Source organism: Salvelinus namaycush, chromosome 7 (genome assembly GCF_016432855.1).
Source record: "Salvelinus namaycush isolate Seneca chromosome 7, SaNama_1.0, whole genome shotgun sequence".
Classification (NCBI taxonomy): Eukaryota; Metazoa; Chordata; class Actinopteri; order Salmoniformes; family Salmonidae; genus Salvelinus; species Salvelinus namaycush.
The window spans coordinates 2,414,557-2,437,589 of NC_052313.1; positions in this window are offsets into that span (position 1 = coordinate 2,414,557).

Below are 23,033 nucleotides of genomic sequence, written 5' to 3' on the forward strand. Positions count from 1 at the left end.
AGTGACAATAGAACCCAGACAGGCTGAACAGTGACAATAGAACATAGACAGGCTGAACAGTGACAATAGAACCCAGACAGGCTGAACAGTGACAATAGAACATAGACAGGCTGAACAGTGACAATAGAACCCAGACAGGCTGAACAGTGACAATAGAACCCAGACAGGCTGAACAGTGACAATAGAACCCAGACAGGCTGAACAGTGACAATAGAACCCGACAGGCTGAACAGTGACAATAGAACATAGACAGGCTGAACAGTGACAATAGAACCCAGACAGGCTGAACAGTCACAATAGAACCCAGACAGGCTGAACAGTGACAATAGAACCCAGACAGGCTGAACAGTGTTAGTTCAACTTCTTAGTTCAACATTTCCTTAACTTTTAATATTTTGATTGGAAAAGTTGGTTTTTAACTTCCCTGTTTAATTTATCCCCCTGGTTCATGGCTAATGAGTAATCAGCCACAGAATGAGCATGCAAACTTCATCACAATTTGTGAATAAATAAATTATCTCGTTTTGTTTACAGATGGTTTAATCTTCTGGTAACATCGCACCTCCAGCGGGAACTTCAGTCCGCCATTAGTTCAGAAGTTTGGGGAATTTTCGCTGTGTCGCACAGTATTATGAGATAGCATCTCCAGAAAAGGGTAACTGAAAAGTTTTGCTTCAAAGCGTGCTTTGTTTTCCAGACCTCCCAAGTACGTATATAGAACTTCCTGTGTAAACTTAGTACATACCTACTTTCCTTTTGGCGTTGTTATGTTTGGAATCGTAGTTGAAAAATGGCAGTTGACTTCCGTAGTCGTTATATGTTCCAGATAGAACACTGGAATGCCTTTTGGAACACAATCACTGTTTTATTGTGAAAAATGTTCTGAATGGAATCATACACAGTCATCTTTTAGTCCAAAAGCTCGTCCTATGACATCTTTCCCCAAGGCCTGAACACATCTGCCAAAATGTCTGCATGGATCTGTATCCCTCTGGTTTTTACACACACACACACACACACACACAAAGATGATGCCTGTACAATACGTGGACACACAGTAGCTCATTGTATGAAACGCCAAAGGGAATTAGCAGTTAAAAAGGCATTGAATGCACAACGGGGTTTAAACAATATGTTGTAAACCTGGCAGTTAGAATCAGCATGTCTTCTCATTCTAAAGCTGAAGGATCACGGTGGGTGTTGAATGGGAGAATCACTGATATGGGCTCTGGGAATTGGACTGTAGTACAGAAGGGAGACATACAGTGTTGTCTGAAATAGACCATGATTGGGTCTGAGGTGCATCAGACACATTCTTCTCAGAACAAACAATGTGATGAATTCCATTCAGGATCCACCCATCTCTCATAGACCCGTTATATTGCACTTTTGGTCTTGAAGATTTTGTAAAGAAGTTGTTGCAAATGAATGCCCTGAAATCATGGTTGTCATTCACAATACATGGTGAGAGCTGTGACTACCTAAAGGTATGCTTTTGTTATGGAGATAAGAACCCATTATGTGATTGATTTCCTGATAGATTATATAGAATTGTGTTCCATGTCAGTGAAACCTAGTGAATCTACTTTATTTTTCTTGTGTTTTCAAAACCTTAGTTTGAGAAGGAGAAAGCCAAACCTGCCACATAGCTAAAAATATCCTTGTGAATGCTGTAGTCAGGGGTTTTTATGTAATCAATTTGTAAATTAATACTTCTTAGTTCATTCGTTACCATAAACATTAATTTGCAATGAACCTGGAGGGATTCTCTCCGTCTCTCTGTACTTCTCTCTCTCGTTCTCCATGTGCCTATCAGGACTTCTGCATGTGTGCATTACCAGGTTTCTCTTCTGACTTTTATTGTGTTGACACCATTAAGACGTGAATGAGATGCATATACAGCACCTTCAGAAAGTATTTACACCCCTGGACTATTTCCACATTTTGTTATGTTACAGCCTTCATTTAAAATTGATGAAATAGTTTTTTTCCCCCCTCATCAATCTACACACAATACCCCATAATGACATCACAACACCTCATAATGACATCACAACACCACATAATGACATCACAATACCCCATAATGACATCACAACACCCCATAATGATGAAGCAAAAACAGGTTTAGACTTTTTGCAAAATGTATTACAAATGTACATTAAAATAAGTAATCAGACCCTTTACTCAGTACTTTGTTGAAGCACATTTGGCAGCGATTACAGCCTTGAGTCTTCTTGGGTATGACGCTACAAGCTTGGCTCACCTGTATTTGAGGAGTTTCTCCCATTCTTCTCTGCAGATCCTCTCAGGTTGGATGGGGAGTGTCGCTGCACAGCTATTTTCAGGTCTCTCCAGAGATGTTCCATCGGGTTCAAGTCCGGGCTCTAACTGGGCCACTCAAGGACATTCAGAGACTTGTCCAGAAGGCGCTGCTGCATTGTCTCGGCTGTGTGCTTAGGGTCGTTGTCCTGTTGGAAGGTGAACTTTTGCCCCAGCCTGAGGTCCTGAGCTCTCTGGAGCAGGTTTTCATCAAGGATCTCTGTAGTTTGCTCCGTTTATCTTTTCCTCGATCCTGACTAGACTCACAGTCCCTGCTTTACTGTAGGGATGGTGCCAGGTTTCCTCCAGACGTGACGGTTGGCATTCAGGCCAAAGTGTTCAATATTGGTTTCATCAGACCAGATAATCTTGTTTCTCATGGTCTGAGAGTCTTTAGGTGCCTTTTGGCAAACTGCAAGCGGGCTGTCATGTGCCTTTTACTGAGGAGCGGCTTCCGTCTGGCCACTCGACCATAAAGGCCTGATTGGTGGAGTGCTGCGGAGATGGCTGTCCTTCTGGAAAGTGCTCCCATCTCCACAGAGGAACCCTGGAGCTCTGTCAGAGTGACCATCGGGTTCTTGGTCACATCCCTGACCAAGGCCCTTATCCTCCGATTACTCAGTTTGGCCGGGCGGCCAGCTCTAGGAAGAGTCTTGGTGGACTTTCAATGCTGCAGAAATTGTTTGCTACCCTTCCTCAGATCTGTGCCTCGACACAATCCTGTCTCGGAGCTCTAAGGACAATTCATTTGACCTCATGGCTTGGTTTTTTGTCTGACATGCACTGTCAACTGTGGGACCTTATATAGACAGGTGTGTGCCTTTCTAAATCATGTCCAATCAGTTGAATTTACCACAGGTGGACTCCAATCAAGGTGTAGAAACATCTCAAGGATGATCAATATAAACAGGGTGCACCTGAGCTCCATTTCGAGTCTCATAGCAAAGGCTCTGAATATTATGTGCTGTATATCAGGTAATTTTTGTCTTGTAATAAATTTGCAAACATAAAAAAATTACTTTAATCATTTTTAGAATAAGGCTGTAACTTAACAAAATATTGAAAAAGTCAATGGGTCTGAATACTTTCCAAAGGCACTGTATTGGAAAAACCTGCTAAAAAAAATGATATAAGATTGAGATATATTATAGTTGACTTGCTTGTCAGAAAATACAAAGACGTCATGTTGTTTGTTTGCTAATATGTAGTTTAAAGTAATAACGTAGTATCTGTGTATATTTATCATAGTTTTGATTGAATTGTAAAGTTGCTGCTTTGCTTTGGCGATTTGAGAAAGTTACAGATGCGTAAATATCATACTCTCCACAAAAAAGGCTAACCTCCCCTGTTATTGTAATGGTGAGAGGTTAGCATGCCTTGGGGGTATGATATAAAATGCTAACCTCCCCTGTTATTGTAATGGTGAGAGGTTAGCATGCCTTGGGGGTATGATATAAAAGGCTAACCTCCCCTGTTATTCTAATGATGAGAGGTTAGCATGCCTTGAGGGTATGATATAAAATGCTAACCTCCCCTGTTATTGTAATGATGAGAGGTTAGCATGCCTTGGGGGTATGATATAAAATGCTAACCTCCCCTGTTATTGTAATGGTGAGAGGTTAGCATGCCTTGGGGGTATGATATAAAATGCTAACCTTCCCTGTTATTGTAATGATGAGAGGTTAGCATGCCTTGGGGGTATCATATAAAATGCTAACCTCCCCTGTTATTGCAATGATGAGAGGTTAGCATGCCTTGGGGCAATGATATAAAATGCTAACCTCCCCTGTTATTGCAATGATGAGAGGTTAGCATGCCTTGAGGGTATGATATAAAATGTTAACCTCCCCTGTTATTGCAATGATGAGAGGTTAGCATGCCTTGGGGCAATGATATAAAATGCTAACCTCCCCTGTCATTGTAATGATGAGAGGTTAGCATGCCTTGAGGGTATGATATAAAATGCTAACTCCCCTGTTATTGTAATGATGAGAGGTTAGCATGCCTTGGGGGTATGATATTAGCGCGTCTGTAACTTTCCCACTCATCATTATTCACAAATTCATTCACACCTATTTATAATCATGGGTGCTTAGAAACATACTATATTCTAATTTACAATAAAAGTGACTCCAAAATGAAAGAAAACATTGTTTACCATTAATTTCTATTGGGCAAAAAATTATCTCCAACACAACCAAAACAAACAGAAAATGCATCCAATGGTCCCCCCTTTACTGCTATAACAGCTTCCACTCTTCGGGAATGTCACGACTTCCGCCGAAGTCGGTTCCTCTCCTTGTTCGGGCGGCATTCAGCGGTCGACGTCACCGGTCTTCTAGCCATCGCCAATCCACCTTTCATTTTCCATTTGTTTTGTCTTGTTTTCCCGCACACCTGGTTTACATTCCCTCATTACTTGACGTGCATTTAACCCTCTGTTCCCCCCATGTCTGTGTGTGGAATTGTTTGTTGTAAAGTGTATGTGCACTTCAGACTGGTTTGCGACGGGTTATTTCAACTCGTGTTTTGTTGTTCTGGGTGCAGTTTGTTTTGCCTCATTAAACTGCTCCAGTTGTTACCCATTTCAGCTTTCCTGCGCCTGACTTCCCTGCAGTCAGTTACGCACCTCTTCCTTGGAATGCTTTTCACCAGATGTTGGAACATTGCTGCGGGGACTTGCTTCCATTCAGCCACAAGAGCATTAGTGAGGTTGGGCACATATGTTTGCCGATTAGGCCTGGCAGTCAGCGTTCCAATTCATCCCAAAAGGTTTTTGAAAATACCCTCAAATTAAAGCAACTAACAGTCTATACTTTATACCTTAGAGTCATTGTATGATTTTCAAAACAAAATGTGTCACTGTCCCAATACTTTTGGAGCTTAGGCAGAGGGGCTCTATTTTAACAAACCTAATACAATGGTAAATCTAAACGCTGGCGGTAGCGTTATAGGTCCGGGTGTGTGTCAGAAATATTTTACTTATTTTCACAACCGGAATTATGGTGGTGGTGTGAAATATTACTGATGAATAAACATGATGTGGGCGTGTCAAGGCGTGGCTACTTATTGGCCAATCAGAACACATTTCCTTGGCTAAATATGTCGTTTTCTTCAAATTGCGTATTTGCGATCTTTTATCCTATTGCGTTCTCATCAATTCAAATGTTAGTCCGTTATGTGCCAGTTCGTTAAATAGCCTGCCCGATATTTGCTAAATATGCTAAACATGTTTGCCACCCGGTTACGCAACCCTGCACCTTAGAGGCTGCTGCCGTATACACATAGACTTGGAATCACTAGCCACTTTAATAATGGAACACCAGTCACTTTAATAAATGTAAATAATGTTTACATACTGCTTTACTCATCTGATATGTACAGTTGAAGTCGGAAGGTTACATACACCTTAGTCAAATACATCAGTTTTTTCACAATTCCTGACATTTAATCCTAGTAAAAATTTCCTGTCTAAGGTCAGTTAGGAACACCACTTTATTTTAAGAATGTGAAATGTCAGAATAATAGTAGAGAGAATGATTTATTTCAGCTTTTATTTCTTTCATCACATTCCGAGTGGGTCAGAATTTTAAATACACTCAATTAGTATTTGGTAGCATAGCCTTTAAATTGTTTAACTTGGGTCAAACGTTTTGGGTAGCCTTTCACAATCTTCCCACAATAAGATGGGTGAATTGTGGCCCATTCCTCCTGACAGACCTGGTGTAACTGAGTTAGGTTTGTAGGCCTCCTTGCTCGCACACACTTTTTCAGTTCTGCCAACAACTTTTCCATAGGATCCAGGTCAGGGCTTTGTAATGGCCCCTCCAATACCTTGACTTCGTCGTCCTTAAGCCATTTTGCCACAACTTTGGAAGTATGCTTGGGGTCATTGTCCATTTGGAAGACCCATTTGCAACCAAGCTTAAACTTCCTGACTGATATCTTGAGATGTTGCTTCAATATATCCACATAATTTTCCTTTCTCATGAAGCCATCTATTTTGTGAGGTGCACCAGTCCCTCCAGCAGCAAAGCACCCCACACCATGATACTGCCACCCCCGTACTTCACGGTTGGGATGGTGTTCTTCGGCTTGCAAGCCTCCCCCTTTTTCTTCCAAACATAAGAATGGTCATTATGGCCAAACAGTTCTATTTTTGTTTCATCAGACCAGAGGACATTTCTCCAAAGTACGGTCTTTGTCCCCATGTGCTGTTTAAAGACACAGGCTGTGTCTAAATACAGTTACAGGCCCCATCATTGCTCCCCGTGGACGATATAATACAGACAAGGCAACTTAGACTACGGAGTGTTTTACGCAAATCCAAACCTTTCACAGGGGGCTGATGAAAGATCCAAATATGAAGAGAAAGGGGGCATGTCCACTCACCGTTATACTGCTCCCAAATGTTATGTTTTATAAACATCATGGAACCATCTAACAGATCATATTTGGACTTCTCCAGAAATAGCCGGCGAAATTGGCATTGCATTCGAGCCATTTAAGTTCTCACCATAAACTCATGGATGGTGAATCTTTTTTAATAAATGTGTTTTTTAAATCTAATAAACAAAAAAAAGCAATCAATCTGTTTTTTAAACCAACAACAATATTTTCCAATTAGGATGGGGTCAAAAGCATGATGTCATAAACCGCATCTCTCGTTCCATGAGCTTAAGGCAATGTGTGCACACTAAGGCCTAAGGACTCCTTGGCAGGAGAATGGTTGTTTGTCCTATCCATTGAAGATAGTTTATTAAATAGTATACACTAACCCTACAATATGCTTAGTTACAACAAACATGTAGCTAATCTAGATTATTTATTTATTTATTTTGGCTTCAACATGGAAATATTTGTCTACACAAATTGCATTTCGAAAAAATGCACTGCATGTTCAAACCATGGACAATTGGGCATTGCCCTATCATTATAATAAGATTAGCCTACCATCGCCTGATATGGCCTGTTAGTGACTTTGCCACGTGAAAGGTAAACCAACAATGGAATAGCCTCGACTACAAGAGGATTTAGTGCCAAGGACAGCGATTGGAATTCCTGCGATTTGACAGTTAGGTCCAACAGATGAAAGTGGAAGATTAAATGTTTTAACTAAATGATAAGAGGTAAAACAATAAGCAGTCTGTTGTAATAACTTGATGTTCCTAAACAGACTTCCTACAGTCACTGACACCTTTTCATTCATAAATATAGAAAAGAGGTAACAAAGACAAATAGAAAATAATTTGTGTTGATTTGACACTCGAGCATCAATACATTACCCATCCCCCAACACTGTCAACCAAGAGTCAAAACTAAACCAATTCACCTTGGTGGTGTGCAGACTGGTTTTATATTATTCTTAACGATTTCGCACAAACTATATATTCCCGGTAATATGAATGAATTGAGGTTTATTTAGTAGCATTTCGTAGTGTGACTGATTTTACCAATTGCATTAGTACTGTACAAAGTTAGAGGTGCGCTATTTGCTAGATTCCCCCGCTCCCCCTACCTCGGGTTCCAGTGGGGAGACCTGAGGTCAACCTACCTCCGCCCAGCCTCCCCATCTTGTACTTCTGAGTGGGAGACCTTCCCAGGCAGTAGCCTGCCTAGCTCACAAACTATAATCAGGGCGCCCACTCCGATAAGGTTAATTGACCCGCAGTCCCACACGGCGACATGATATCATTGACGTGACATGCAAATAAGCGATAGAAAACCGATCACGCAAATGTCACCATTACACATTTTTTGGGGTGCGGGCGTCCTGTGCCGCCCTGTACCGCCCTCCAGCAAGATGCCGCCCTGTGCCGCCCTCCAGCAAGATGCCGCCCTGTGCCGCCCTGTGCCACCCTGTGCCGCCCTCCAGCAAGATGCCGCCCTCCAGCAAGATGCCGCCCTCCAGCAAGATGCCGCCCTCCAGCAAGATTCGGGCCCTGAGCGGCTGCCCATGTCGCCCATTACCTAAATCTGCCAATGGTTATAGACTACCGATTAGGATACTGTGTGCCACCGCTGGCACAATCCATCCCATATCCAATTCGCTCAGACCAGCTTTTGGCTTGTCTTCAATATCAACAGTAGCGCTGCTTTATATTTTGGCAATTTGGCGTATGTTTTTAAAGACACATGTAAAATATGTCCACACCTCCCACCTCAGAGCAAGTGAGCTGAAATAGGATGGGTAAATTACCAACCCTGACTCCAAGTTTGGGAAATAGCAGAGCGCTGGTTTTTACAAGTTGAAATTGCCAAAGTGACACCCACTTTGGCAATTTCAACTTGTAAAAACCAGCGCTCTGCTATTTCCCAAACTTGGAGTCAGGGTTGGTAATTTACCCATCCTATTTCAGCTCACTTGCTCTGAGGTGGGAGGTGTGGACATATTTTACATGTGTCTTTAAAAACATACGCCAAATTGCCAAAATATAAAGCATTAGTGCGATTTTAACACCAGACGAAAAATAGAGTCCAGGAGCTCACATCCAAACAGGTTGGTTCATACATAATCATTGTAGCGTTTGAGAACTGAATCAATCCATTTTTTTTTTCTTTTGGGGAAAGACGATGTTCTGCTCAATGCCAGAATTCTATCATTGGGAATAAAAGAGCTGACAGAGTCTGAGAGAAAGAGGTGGTGAAAAAGAGAGCGAGAGAGAGAGAGAGAGAGCGAGAAAGAGAGAGAGAGAGAGAGAGAGAGAGAGAGAGAGAGAGAGAGAGAGAGAGAGAGAGACCGAGAGAGAGTCCGAGAGAGAGTCCGAGAGAGAGAGAGAGACTGAGAGAGAGTCCGAGAGAGAGTCCGAGAGAGAGACCGAGAGAGAGTCCGAGAGAGAGTCCGAGAGAGAGACCGAGAGAGAGACCGAGAGAGAGACCGAGAGAGAGACCGAGAGAGAGAGAGACCGAGAGGGAAACTAAAAGCATTTGAGATCTCAAAAGGAGTTCAAATCAATGCGTAGCCCACCGTTTTCAGAGCAGATGAAAAGGACCTGCTGCCTCAATTGCCTGGAAACTACTTAGAAATTGTCACTTTGATTTATTTGAGCAGTTGGCTACATTAAAGCTAAATGCTCAGCGCGAGGACATCACATACTTTGATTTTCTGAGCCAAATGAAAAGCACTAATGGACATTCTTCTACACACACACACACACACACACACACACACACACACACACACACACACACACACACACACACACACACACACACACACACACACATACACACATACACACACACACAGACACACACACACACACACACACACATTCTCCAACACACACACATTCTCCTACACACACACACACACACACACACACACACACACACAGACACACACACACACACACACACACACACACACACACACACACACACACACACACACACACACACACACACACACACACACACACACACACGCACACAGACACACACACACACACACACACACACACACACACATTCTCCTACACACACGCACGGATACATACACAGTTTTGCCTCTCAATGATTATAGAAATTATAGTTTTTATGTGGCAGAATAATGTGTGTGTGCGTCTATGTATTTTCTGACCGTATTTAACACTTCTTATGGCTGCAAGCCCGACGTCGGTACACTTATGACAACAGCCAGCTCAAGTGCAGGGCGCGAAATTCAAAATATATTTTTTAGAAATATTTAACTTTCACACATTAACAAGTCCAATACAGCATATGAAAGGTACACATCTTGTGAATCCAGCCAACATGTCCGATTTTTAAAATGTTTTACAGCGAAAACACCACGTATATTTATGTTAGCTCACCACCAAATACAAAAAAGGACAGACATTTTTCACAGCACAGGTAGCATGCACAAAGCCAACCTAACTAACCAAGAACCAACCAAACTAACCAACAAACAACTTCATCAGATGACAGTCTTATAACATGTTATTCAATAAATCTATGTTTTGTTCGAAAAATGTGCATATTTCAGGTATAAATCATAGTTTACATTGCAGCTACAATCAGAAATTGCACCGAAAGCAGACAGAATAATTACAGACACCAACGCCAAATACCTAAATACTCATCATAAAACATTTCTGAAAAATACATAGTGTACAGCAATTGAAAGACAGGCATCTTGTGATTCCAGACAATATTTCCGATTTATCAAGTGTTTTACAGCGAAAACACAATATAGCGTTATATTAGCTTACCACAATAGCCAAAAACACAAGCAATTTCCCAGTAGCAAAAGTAAGCGATCGTAACAAACAAGCAAAAGATATATAATTTTTGACTAACCTTGATTTTCTTCCTCAGATGACAGTCCTATAACATCAGGTTATACATACACTTATGTTTTGTTCGGAAATGTGCATATTTAGAGCTGAAATCAATGGTTACACATTGTGCTAACTTAGCTACTTTTTCCCACTACGTCCGGATTTTTCCTGACACTTTTTCTGACACACATATTCTGACCAAATAGCTATTCATAAACATAACTAAAAAATACATGTTGTATAGGAAATGATAGATCCATTAGTTCTTAATGAAATCGCAGTGTTAGAATTCTAAAAATAACTTCATTACGATATGCAGCTTCGGTATAGCTAGAGTACCCAAACGTTGGCCGCCCACGACTAGTTCACATGTACGACAGATATATGAAATAGCATCATAAAATGTTTCTTACTTTTGCTGATCTTTCATCAGAATGTTGGACAAGGTGTCCTTTGTCCAGAACAATCGTTGTTTGGATTTAGAACGGCAACTTTCCCTCTTGATTTAGCACGCGCACTAGCCAAGTGGCACGGATCTCTCCATCGTCAACAAAGTCAGAGAACGGAACACGGCAAAACTCCCGAAAAAATTTCAATAATCTGATTAAACTATATTGAAAAAACATACTTTACGATGATATGGTCACATGTATCAAATAAAATCAAAGCCGGAGATAGTAGTCGTCCATAACGGCAGCTAAACAGAAGGCAATCCCACTGTCCACCTCGCGCTCCTCAGAGTACCGGAAATGAGGGACACGCCATACAAAGAGCCTGTATTCCACTTCAGACCAAGATAAACACGAAATTTCTTCTCTCACAGCCTCTTGACATCCAGGGGAAGGTCTATGAAGTGTACGTAGACTCTTACGTATCATGCCCATTTATAGGCAGGAAGAAGAACAGAGCCTCGATTTCAGACTTTCCACTTCCTGGTCAGGAAGTTTGTGCCAAATGAGTTCTGTTTGACTCACAGATATAATTCAAACGGTTTTAGAAACTAGAGAGTGTTTTCTATCCAATAGTAATAATAATATGCATATTGTACGAGCAAGAATTGAGTACGAGGCCGTTTGAAATGGGCACCTTTAATCAGAGCTACTCAATACTGCCCCTGCAGCCATAAAAAGTTAACCAATAAGCCTTTAGAGGTTGACTGATCAGAGAACACACATTACAGTACACTAAACCACAGTACACTACACTACACTACAGTACAGTACACTACAGTAGATTACAGTACAGTACAGTACAGTACAGTACAGCACACTACAGTTCATAACACTACAGAGCAGTACACTACATTACAGTATACTACAGTACACTACATTACAGTATACTACAGTAGACTACACTACAGTATACTACAGTTCACTACACTGCAGTATACTACAGTACACTACACTACAGTACACTACAGTACACTACACTACAGTACAGGACAGTACAGTACAGTACAGCACACTACAGTTCATAACACTACAGAGCAGTACACTACATTACAGTATACTACAGTACACTATACTACAGTATACTACAGTACAGTACACTACAGTATACTACAGTTCACTACACTACAGTATACTACAGTACACTACACTACAGTATACTACAGTACACTACAGTACACTACACTACAGTATACTACAGTACACTACACTACAGTATACTACAGTACACTACAGTACACTACACTACAGTATACTACAGTACACTACACTACAGCATACTACAGTACACTACAGTTCACTACACTACAGTATACTACAGTACACTACACTACAGTATACTACAGTACACTACAGTACACTACACTACAGTATACTACAGTACACTACACTACAGTATACTACACTACACTACACTACACTACACTACAGTACACTACAGTAGATTACAGTACAGTACAGTACAGTACAGTACAGCACACTACAGTTCATAACACTACAGAGCAGTACACTACATTACAGTATACTACACTACACTACACTACAGTATACTACAGTTCACTACACTGCAGTATACTACAGTACACTACACTACAGTATACTACAGTTCACTACACTGCAGTATACTACAGTTCACTACACTACAGTATACTACACTACACTACACTACAGTATACTACAGTTCACTACACTGCAGTATACTACAGTACACTACACTACAGTATACTACAGTTCACTACACTGCAGTATACTACAGTTCACTACACTACAGTACACTACACTACAGTATACTACAGTACACTACACTACAGTACACTACACTACAGTATACTACAGTTCACTACACTGCAGTATACTACAGTACACTACACTACAGTATACTACAGTTCACTACACTGCAGTATACTACAGTTCACTACACTACAGTATACTACACTACACTACACTACAGTATACTACAGTTCACTACACTGCAGTATACTACAGTACACTACACTACAGTACACTACACTACAGTATACCTCAGTTCACTACACTGCAGTATACTACAGTACACTACACTACAGTATACTACAGTTCACTACACTGCAGTATACTACAGTACACTACACTACAGTATACTACAGTTCACTACACTGCAGTATACTACAGTTCACTACACTACAGTATACTACACTACACTACACTACAGTATACTACAGTTCACTACACTGCAGTATACTACAGTTCACTACACTACAGTATACTACACTACACTACACTACAGTACAGGACAGTTAAGTACAGTAACTGACAGTTCAGTACAGTACAGTACAGTACACTACAGTACAGTACAACAACTGACAGTACAGGACAGGACATTAACTGACAGTACAGGACAGTACAGTAACTGACAGTGCAGGACAGTACAGTAACTGACAGTACAGTACAGTACAGTAACTGACAGTACAGGACAGTACAGTACAGGACAGTAACTGACAGTACAGGACAGTACAGTACAGGACAGTAACTGACAGTACAGGACAGTACAGTAACTGACAGTGCAGGACAGTACAGTAACTGACTGTACAGGACAGTACAGTAACTGACAGTGCAGGACAGTACAGTAACTGACTGTACAGGACAGTACAGTAACTGACAGTACAGGACAGTACAGTACAGTACAACAACTGACAGTACAGGACAGGACATTAACTGACAGTACAGGACAGTACAGTAACTGACAGTACAGTTAAGTTCAGTACAGTAAACTTTTGCAGCTAGCCCTTGTTGTAACTGCAAATTATATTTACTCTCTAATTTCTGTCATTAAGGAGAAGTATATATTTAAATCTGTGAATAGCACTTGTATCTTTTATCAATGTTTTATTTTGAGTATTTCTGTCCTCATTTTCCTGCTAACGGATTTCTCCTCTATGGGCAAACGGACAGTAATTAACGCATGTTTTACTCAGGAGAGACTTGGTCTCTCTCTCTTTCCCTCTGACATAAATTAAGAAGGTATTTGTATTTATTATGGATCAACCAGCAAAATTAAGGCAGTTATATAATTTTAAAAACATCACATTACATTACATTCATAACAGATTTTTTTAAATCCAATTCTACTGCTTGCATCAGTTACCTGATTTGGAATAGAGTTCCATGTAGTCATGGCTCTATGTAGTACTGTGCACCTCCCATAGTCTGTTCTGGACTTGGGGACTGTGAAGAGACCTCTTGTGGCATGTCTTGTGGGGTATGTATGGGGTGTCCGAGCTGTGTGCCAGTAGTTCAGACAGACAGCTCGGTGCATTCAACATGTTAATACCTCTCATATATACAAGTAGTGATGAAGTCAATCTCTCCTCCACTCCTCCATTGAGCCAGGAGAGATTGACATGCATATTATTAATGTTAGCTCTCTGTGTACATCCAAGGGCCAGCCGTGTGCCCTGTTCTGAGCCAATTGCAATTTTCCTAAGTCCCTCTTTGTGGCACTTGACCACACGACTGAGCAGTAGTCCAGGTCTGACAAAACCAGGGCCTGTAGGACCTGCCTTGTTTATAGTGTTGTTATGAAGGTAGAGCAACGCTTTATTATGGACAGACTTCTCCCCATCTTAGCTACTGTTACATCAATATGTTTTGACCATGACAGTTTACAATCTAGTGTTACTCCAAGCAGTTTAGTCACCTCAACTCGCTCAATTTCCACATTATTTATTACAAGATTTAGTTGAGGTTTAGGGTTTAGTGAATGATATGTCCCACATACAATGCTTTTAATTTTAGAAATATTTACAACGAACTTATTCCTTGCCACCCATTCTGAAACTAACTGCAGCTATTTGCTAAGTGTTACCGTCATTTCAGTCGCTGTTGTAGCTGACGTTTATAGTGTTGAGTCATCCGCATACATAGACACTCTGACTTTACTCAAAACACACGGGCTTTTCAAGCAGCAGACTATGATAAATAATGTCAAAAGCCAAGGTGAAGTCTAACAAAACAGCCCCCACAATCTTTGTATCATCAATTTCTCTCAGCCAGGCATCAGTCATTTGTGTAAGTGCTGTGCTCGTTGAATGTCCTTCCCTATAAGCATGCTGAAAGACTGTTGTCAATTTGTTTACTGTAAAATAGCATGGTTAAACATTGTTTTTCCAGAAAACTTTAATAAGGGTTGGTAACAAGCAGATTGGTCGGCTATTTTGCTCCATCCGAGTTGTCAAACCTCGGTGGCTTGTCATTGTTGATAGACAACAATATTTTTTTCACCTCTTCTACACTCACGGAATTCAAAAGTACAATGCTTGTCTTTCATAATTTGGTCAGATATACCTGGATGTGTAGCGTCAGCGTTTGTTGCTGGCATGTCATCCCTATGTTTGCTAATCTTGCATATGAAAAAATCACGAAAGTAGTTGACAATATCAGTGGGTTTTGTGATGAATTAGCCATCTGATTCAAGGAATGATGGAGCTGAATGTGCCTTTTTCCCCTAAATTTAATTTCAGGTGCTCCAAAGCTTTTTCATGTAATTTATCTTTGTTTCATAGTGTAGTTTCTTCTTCTTTTCATTCAGTTTAGTCACATGATTTCTCAATTTGCAGCACGTTTACCAATCGTTTGTGCAGCCAGACTTATTTGCCATTCCTTTTTGCCTCATCCCTCTCAACCATACAATTTTTCAATTCCTCATCAATCCACTGGGATTTACCCGTTTTTTCTTAATGGGTGCATGCTTATTAGTAACTGGGATAAGTGTAACGGATGTGAAATGGCTAGCTAGTTAGCGGGTACGCGCTAATAGCGTTTCAATCGGTTACGTCACTTGCTCTGAGACTTGAAGTAGGGTTTCCCCTTGCTCTGCAAGGGCCGCGGCCTTTGTGGAGCGATGGGTAACGACGCTTCGTGGGTGTCAGTTGTTGATGTGTGCAGAGGGTCCCTGGTTCGCGCCCGTGTCGAGGGGACGGTCTAAAGTTATACTGTTACATAAGCAATTTCATAAATGTGTCAAATGCAGCGTCTGTTTGCTCCTCATTACACATCACAGACCAACAAATATAATTTACATCAACAACGTATGAGTCATTACAAAACGTATTGTATGACCTCTAATACACTAAATTAGGCCAGAGCTTTGGAACTTTGGATTTCCTAAATATGGCTTCTATAGTGTGATCACTATATCCAATGGATCTGGATACTGGTGGAGGTGGTGGTGGTGAAGGTGATGTCACAACAACACGTTTTCAGACCCATATTTAATTTTTCCATCACCACCTCTCTGCCCCAACAACAAAGCATTGGCAGAAGTTTTATTTACGACCCTAGATTTAAATATGTTTTTTTTACCTCCTAGGAGTAGTCCTGTTAACTGACATTTTCCCTGTGAATCGTTGCGATGTAACGGAGTCCATGCCGTATTGTTTCAACACACGTCCTATTTGCTCGAACAACGTAGACATCAATCCTTTTAGGAAATTCATTCTGTGTTATTTAGTTGGAGAAGGAGCATGGTTGTGTATAGGCAGGCAACAAGCATCTTTTTTTCTTCTCCATCCCGAATGCAAATCAGAATCCTAATGAAAATCAGCTGCAAGCCAGAGATTGAGAGAATAAATGGCTTCTTTTTCCCCCAGCATGGGACCAGTCGCAAGGGAATTTACTTATTTTAATACACAATGACACATCAGAACAGCTTCATATTCATCCCACGCTAGAAATGCTGTGTTATGACTGTCTCAGATTGATGGTAAACAACGTTGACAACCCCCCCCCCCCCCCCCCATAACCTAACCCAAGCTTCTCTAGTAGTTTTGATCTAGGATCATTTTTGTATTTTAGATCATTTTGAATAAGAGTACACGGACAGGAAGGACCTGATGCTAGCTTGTACTCTGAGAAGCTTTGTAAAAACAGGACCATGCCTTTGTCTCATCTGTGTAATCTCTGGACAGACACAAGTAGCATACATGGTAGTAGCATCAACAGACTGTGGGATGTGTGTAACGTTCGTCGTTAGGAGAAAGAGAGGAGGACCAAAATGCAGCGTGGTGAGTATTCATATTCCTTTTAATGAAAACCGAATACTCGAACAAAACCAACAAAAATAACGATAAACGATAAATACACGAAACGAAACAGTCCTGTCTGGTGACATACACAAAGACACAGGAAACAATCACCCACAACCCACAATGACAAAACAGGCTACCTAAATATGACTCCCAATCAGAGACAACGACTAACACCTGCCTCTGATTGAGAACCATATCAGGCCAAACACATAGAAACAGACAAACTAGACATACAACATAGAATGCCCACTCATATCACACCCTGACCAAACAAAGCATAGAAACATACAACTCAAACTATGGTCAGGGCGTGACAATGTGAAGACCAGTGAGGAAACTTGTTTCGTCACTGATCATTTGGACGAATCACGATTTCACCGGTGCCCACATCTTTCGAGTTTTGATAAGGGGAGGCGACATTTGGCCCATATAGACTTGCCTGAAACTTGCAGAGAGTTTCCGTTTAGGGGATTGGAGACTTTTCAAGTCGAGTAAGTATCTCTCTCTTAACATCTGCCCCCAGAACTTAATCGAGCGTCTGACGCAATAGCGCTATAATTTGTTTTTTTCTTCTGGGTTTTCTGTGTGATTTGGTGTTCCTCTAGGTTCAGTACTCGGCCCATTACCGTTCAGTCTTGTGAGTTGTTCTCAGTCAGATCAGACAGTGTAGGGTGATGTAAGCTCAGCTCGGCTCGACTCATAGATGGTGGTGTCTGATAAGCATGACGTCTTATCTCTCCAGGCTACTCTAAGACTCACCATTGGCACCGTGACTTCTGTCGGAGTGACGTGGCAGAGACAGACAGAAGCACAAAGACGAGGTTTTCCAGTGCGTGATGCATATCAGATCAGTCTCTCTCTCTGCTGAAGGAAGGAGAGAGAGAGGATAAATCATGTGAAAGAGGCTCGACCCAGGGATTTTACGACAGCCTTGATTTTCAGCACTGCTCTAGCTGACTGCAGCCCTGATAAACATTATTCCCACCCACTAACCTTTAATTAGACAGAATGAATTGTCAAATGAGGAGAAGCTGTAAGCAGTGTGTAGGTTGTGTGGTATCTGAGACCTGGAACACGCTGGCTTGTCTTTGATGGATTATGGCGGAAATATAATTGAAACAAGAAGTGTACCGTGTGTCTGTAAGTTGTATACTTTGCTCTGTGTGCATAAGTTAGTGTAATTACATTATTTGTGTGTGTGTGTGTGCGTGTGTGCGTGTGTGCGTGTGTGTGTGTGTGTGTGTGTGTGTGTGTGTGTGTGTGTGTGTGTGTGTGTGTGTGTGTGTGTGTGTGTGTGTGTGTGTGTGTGTGTGTGTGTGTGTGTGTGTGTGTGTGTGTGTGTGTGTGTGTGTGTTTGCCTGCATGCATTCGTGCATCAGTGGTGGTCGGTGCTGTTTAAGATTAGGGAGGTTTTTAATTATATATTTTTTATGAGCCTTATTTATTTTACAGCTTATTAGATGCCTGTCTGTCAGTCATATTCCATTCACCCAGCCCAAGGTAACATCAATAGTTTTAGGCTACTACATGATACTCAAATTTGCCCTATACCCATCATGAGGTTGCTACAACAAATTAATAAAAACGAAAGCTTCCCTTGAATTGGAAGAGTTGGCATGTTGGATAGCCTTAGCCAGCTAGCTAACACATATATATATATTTCCTCTCTGTTTGAGTCAGGTTGTTGAATAGGCCAAATTAGCTGCATTAGCTTCTGTAAGTGAAAGTAACAGTTGAAACTGAAAAAATAAAAAATAAAAAAATCTCTCTCTCGCTCTCTGCTGCTTGTTAATTTTGAAGAAATTAATTCTTTCAAAACTGCTCAGCTATTCTCTTTCTCTTTCTCTTTGAGTCAACTACTCACCACATTTTATGCACTGCAGTGCTAGCTAGCTGTAGCTTATGCTTTCAGTACTAGATACCTTTTCTGTTGCTTTGGTTGGATGGACAACATGTCAGTTCATGCTGCAAGAGCTCTGATTGGTTGAAGGACGTCCTCTGGAAGTCGTCATAATTACAAGTCTATGGAAGGAGGTGAGAACCATGAGCCTCCTAAGTTTTGTATTGAATTCAATGTACCCAGAGGAGAACGGAAAATAGCTGTCCTCTGGTACACCATGGTGCTACCCTACAGAGTGCTGTTTAGGATACTATAGACCTTCATTGCAAAACAGTGTGTTTTAATCAGTTATTTGGTGACGTGAATATATTTAGTATAGTTTTATTTAAAAAGGATAACTCCTTTAATGTTTCACTTTATATTTGTATGAAATTCACCGATAAGGATTGTCCTTCCTCCTCCTCTAAGCCTCCACTTTCGTGCATGTGGGACTTTCCACCACTAGGTGTGCAGAACCAGAACTTCACTCTCATCGCGGACTGGACCTTAAGCCCCTGCTCTACCTGAAGAGAGAAACTAAAGGACTGGGACGGCCAATCACCTCCCACGTTTCACCACCTGAAGGTCAAACCTGTACAGTGACCGGAGGAGTTGGAGGGCAAGGGGAGTGATTGACAGCTGATCCAACCAGTAGCGTAGCTTGAGCTATTAGTAGACACTTAGCCATTAGCCCTGTACTGTGACTGCACTTTCCCCTTCAGCCATTAGCCTTGTACTGTGACTGCACTTTCCCCCATAGCTATTACCCTTGCACTGTGACTGCACATACCCTTCACTACTCCTACAACCCTCCAATTTCTTAACATTAAGTGCTTGGTCCTAGTGGTCTTTGTCCCTTTACCCGGTCGGGGCCACAATAGTTGGCTTTGATTAAAGCTCAATATTAAATTAAAATCTCCTTACCGTCATAGCTACGCCAATATGACACCAATGTCTATGGAAATCGCAAATCAGGTACACAACCCGGTCCCTGCCTCTCATAATAAGCCATCCGACCGTTACCAAGAACCACATACTGGATCTCTAAAAGGCTTCGCAGCATTATGAAAAAAATTAAATAATTCTCAGCCCAACAAGCTGAATATCTAGGCATCGGATAAGAACGACACCACAGCGATCATAAAGTGACCATTAGACATGCCTCCTTTAGAACCGTAAACATTTGTAGGGGCAACCAGTTTTGATAAAAATGTATAATTTGTATAATCTGACGTGCTAATTTCTGTCCATTCCTGTCCATGTTGTAGCATTTCTGACAATGCTAACATCTTTTGTTAGCAGAATCTCAGAGTTCTAACACCACCAACTCGGTTGCTTGGCAACAACTCAACTACTTGCACCAGGCTGCCAGTCATAAGAACTGTAATGTAAACAAACCTAGGCTACTGTAGATATCAGGCGTAGCACGCTGTATTATCAGCATATTCAACAGCGTTTAAGAAATATATTACCTTCAACATTGTTATCTTGTGATCAAGCCATCAATGTTTTGCCTTTATAGGTGTCGTAAAAATGTTATCTAACGGGTTAGCAATTAGCAGGTTTGATATTTCAGTGGAAATACTACTACAATCAGCTTTTTGATAAGCCGTTTAGCAAAAAATAATATATCCCGTATTATTGGCATATGGTCCCCAGTTATAGGCCACCTTAATATTTTGTTCAATTACAAGTTCAAATAAGAGACACCAACCTCGTATCCAAAGTGTTTACTAGATAGTTGACTAGTTGGCTAGCCTTCTGGTTTAAAAAAATATGTTATTTCTTGCCTGAAATCCATTAGCTATATTTCAGAGGTAAAAAGTTGGGTATTAAATTATGTCTGTCACGCAATCGAATTTTACAACATACAGCGTGTCCCACAGAATGTGTTTATAAACGTCCTCTCACTGTGAACTGCGTTTTTTTTCAGCAAACTTAACATGTGTAAATATTTGTATGCACATGACAAGATTAAACAACTGAGACATAAACTGAACAAGTTCCACAGACATGTGACTAACAGAAATGGAATAATAATAGCCCTACTTCTTCACTACACAAAGGAATATCCTCAACCGATTTCCAAGGACTGGTGACATCCAGTGGAAGCGGTAGGAACTGCAAGCAAGTCCATTAGAAATCTGGTGTCTCTAAAAAACCTAATTGAAAAGACAGTGACATCAAAAAAATACAAATTCTGAATGGTTTGTCCTCAGGGTTTTGCCTGCTACATAAGTTCTGTTATTCTCACAGACATGATTCAAACAGTTTTAGAAACTTCAGAGTGTTTTCTATCCAAATCTACTAATAATATGCATATCTTATATTCTGGGGATGAGTAGCAAGCAGTTGAATTTTGGCATGCTATTTTTCCCGAAAGTGAAAATGCTGCCCCCTGCCCTCAAGAAGTTATCATTAAAACGCTGGGCCAATTGTGCATCGCCCTATGGGACTCCCAATCATGTGATACAGCCTGGATGCTTTGTTTGTAAATTATGTCTGATTGTTGGAGCATGCCCCTGGCTATCCGTAAATTTAGAAAACAAGAAAATTGCCGTCGGTTTTGCTTTATACAAGGAATTTGTACTTTTGATCTTAAGTATATTGTAGTAATTACATTTACTTTTGATACTTAAGTATATTTAAAATCAAATACTTTTAGACTTTTACTCAAGTAGTACTTTACTGGGTGACTTTCATTTTTACTTAAGTAATTTTCTATTAAGGTTTCTTTACTTTTACCCAAATAATGACAATTGAGTACTTTTTCCACCACTGTTTAATAGTTAGTTGAAAACAGATTTTTGTTTTAGAGGGCAGCAGCCAGCGGAGCAGGGTTTAAACCAGTAATCCTTATACGTAGTTATGAAAGCACAGCACCTGTGTCAAGCCTGCTCCCGCTCTTCCTCCCTTTGGCTCTCGAGGGCGCCAGATTCCCCAACATTACGCACTCAAGCCACCTTCAGTACGCACACCTGCCTTTCCCCGTCACGCGCATCAGTGCTCATTGGACTCACGTGGACTTAATTACTTGTGTAATTTCCTTCCCTATTTCTGTCTGTTTCCTAGCTCTGTTCCCTGCTTTGGGATTGTTTGTCATATGACCTTGTTTACCCGTGTGCTGACGTTGTTCCTGTCGTGTTCTATGTCTGTTCCTGAATAATGTTTGCCTCCCCGTACCTGCTTCTCCTGTCCAGCGTTGGTCCTTACAGAATCCCGAAGCCATCACATGAAGCTTCGTGGGAGTACTGGCATTCCGGTTGGTGGTGACGTCGGTCCTGGGTTGCCGCTGATGGAACCGGGGGTGCTTAGCCAGCTCGTCGTGCTTCCACTCCCTAGCTGGCTCGAGAGGTTTCCTTTCCCCGGTTGGCTCAGAAGGCGCCCATCCCACGTCGGGCCCCAGTCGGATTGTCAGGTCTTGTTCGCCCAGCCGGATCGTAAGACTGTCACGTCTCCGTCGGATCATCGGGCTTCCATGTCGCAGCGGGATCGACAGGCGTTCATGCCTCAGCCAGCTCCCCGGGCTCCCACGCCCCTGCCGGTTCGTCGGGAGTTTACCTCAGCCGGCTTGCCCGACACCCATGTCTCGGCCGGAGCGCCCAGGTAGGACGCCGGGTGGCGCCCCTAGAGGGGGGAGGGTACTCTCATGCCTGCTCCCGCTCTTCCTCCCTCTGGTGCTCGAGGGCGCTGTTCCTAGGCCGTCATTGAAAATTATAATTTATTCTTAAAAAATCAGATTTCAATCAAAATAGGTGGCTTTGACTGAAATCCTCTCCTATAATAACTTGGCTAAGAGCATGAGCTTTTATAACTGGATTTGGCACTAATGTAAAAGGCCCGACATTCCAAACAATGAATAGCTTAAATTCGAATTCAAAAAGCCCAGATGGTGAGGAAAAGTCCTGATGGCTTTTCATTGTTAGTTTACTTTGAAATAAAACATCAATCATTTTCTGAAAAGTATTTGTACCAGTGCTGTGTTAATCCAATGCCAGTCGTTCATAGCACAATGAAGAAATCACAAATCAAATTT